The sequence below is a fragment of the Sciurus carolinensis genome, chromosome X (assembly GCF_902686445.1).
Source record: "Sciurus carolinensis chromosome X, mSciCar1.2, whole genome shotgun sequence".
Taxonomy (NCBI): Eukaryota; Metazoa; Chordata; class Mammalia; order Rodentia; family Sciuridae; genus Sciurus; species Sciurus carolinensis.
In genome coordinates this window covers 119,203,837-119,206,139 of record NC_062232.1, presented here as the reverse complement: position 1 = coordinate 119,206,139, position 2,303 = coordinate 119,203,837, and the positions used below count along the sequence as shown (strand labels likewise).

At 42.2% G+C, this 2,303-nt stretch overlaps 1 non-coding gene across 1 annotated transcript; it reads right to left on the bottom strand.

Moving 5' to 3' along the window:
• Nucleotides 1–408: 408 nt before the first annotated feature.
• Nucleotides 409–482, bottom strand: Trnaa-ugc (transfer RNA alanine (anticodon UGC)). The gene has a single exon. It is a non-coding gene; the product is annotated as a tRNA-Ala (tRNA).
• Nucleotides 483–2,303: the final 1,821 nt, after the last annotated feature.

Sequence of the window (2,303 nt, the reverse complement as noted above, 5' to 3'; positions counted from 1 at the left end):
AGTAGCAGCTCATTGTGAATGGTGTGAACAAGGGAGGGAGAGATCTGTTTCAGGTACGTTTTGCACTTGTTCCTTTGCAGTGCTGGGAGTTGAACCCAGGGCCTGCACAAGCTAGGCACTTGGACTGAGCTCTAATCCCAACCCGCCCCCCTTTTTGTAAACTAGTATAGCACTATTACCACTGAATCAATTTTTCAAGTCCCTGAAGAACACACTTGATTGATTGGTTTTTGTGGTGCTGGGGATTGAAGCCAGGGGTGATTTATCATTGAGCTACGTCCACAGCATTTTATTTATTTATTTATTTATTTTTGGTACCAGGGATTAAACCCAGGGACACTTACTCACTGAGCCACAGCCCCAATCCTTTTTTTATTTTATTTTTTTAATTAATTAATTTATTTATTTTTGAGGTACTGGGGATTGAACCCAGGGCCTTGTGCTTGCAAAGCAAGCACTCTACCAACTGAGCTATATCCCCAACCTCCAATCCTTTTTTATTTTGAGACAAGATCTCACTTAGGACCTCAATAAGTTGTTGAGATTGGCCTTGAACTTGTGATCCTTCTGCCTCAGACTCCTGAGTCATCAGGATTGCAGGTGTGTCTCAGATAAAAAATGTTGATGGTTTTGCAGTTAACTCTGTATTTTGTTTTGTTTTGTTATCATTCTCACTGTTCTTTCTTAAGAGAAAATGTTCTTTCCATAGACCGCTGCTAATCAAAGCATCACTGGGCTATTTGTTGAGCAAGGGATAGCACAGATTGTAAGCCTATGCAGAACACATGACCCAAGGATGACTAATATCATTGGGTAATTTAGCTAGACCAATCAGACTCTTTCCAGCCATAATTTGGTTAAATAATAAGAAAATCTTGTTGGTAGCTAACTTAGTCTGTTTGGAGTGCTAGAACAAAAACACCATGAATAGAGTGACATATGATAAACAGAAATTTATCATTCACAATTCTGGAGGCTGGGAAGTCTGAGATCAAGGTGCTAGCAGATTTGTTGTCTGGTTGATGGGACAGACAGGCCGGAGTGACAAGAACATGAGGTTAAGGAAATACGTCAATAAACAGGGCCCACTGTGCTGACTCCCATGTTCTTTCATTTTTAAAATCAATTTAAAACAAAGGATAAGATTACATAAAGAACCAATCAAGTACAAATTAATGAGCAAAAGGAAGTCTAATAGAGTAGAGGAAGAAGTAGTGGGGGAGGGCAGAAGGAAAAGGGGGTGATCATGAACTGAAATCAATTTCCATGCATGTCTGAACTATGATGAACCCAACTATTATGTATAACCATAAAGTTCTAATTAAAAAGAAAAAGAAAATAAACCAAGAACAGGTTAATATTGACTCATTTAAAAAAAAAAAAGGCAATTTATCTGCAGCCCTAGCTTAAGTGGACAGGATATGTTACATTCCTCAGCAAACTACCTGTTGTCTGCAGGAAAAATGCAGGCCCCTGCATGCTAAGAAGAACATGAGTTAACCCTATGTGGGGGGACAGTTTTGTGACCCTTGTATAGACCAGATCCCAGAACTCAGGGAGATAATTAGTTCCCTCTAACCACAAAGTCTGTAAGAACAAGTTCCAATTAGAACCAGTTAGAATGGGCCAAAAGGACCTAAAGTGGTCATCGCAATAGGGACTTAAAAGTCTGATGTCATCCTGCTGTCAAGCGGTGCACCTGGGCAGGACTCTCTAGAAACTTCCCTGGTACTGGAAGGCAGGAGAGATGCCATCTCTCTCATCTCTGAGAGGACCTACTCTCCCTTGAGTGACCCCTATTCCCTTTCCCATCCCTTATAATAAACTCACGTTTGTTACCCTGAGTGACATGTCTGAATCTTTCTGACTTGATGGCAAGAATCGGGGTTTGAAGGGAGCCTTCGTGCTGCCTCAGTTTCCTGGAAGACCCCTGCCCTGTAACATGAAGCCCCACTCCTCACAGCTGACAACTTCTCACTGTGCTCTCACATGGTGGAGGGTGGGAAGGAGCTCCCTCAGGTTTCTTTTGTAAGGACGCTAGTCCCGTTCATGAGGGTTATGCCGTCCTGACTTAAACACCTCCTGCAGATGCACATCTGAATGGGGACACACAAAAATTCAGACCATAGAGTGGCAGAAGAAAAGATCAGGACATGAAGAGAGAAAAGTCAAGATGCCATGAGAGAGCCCTTCATCAACAATGACACCCTGGTGGCCGAGAAGAACAGACACAAGGGCCTAGTGACTGTGGCACAATTACCATGACTTAAGGTAACTCAAGTGAGACTGTCACTTTCTAATTA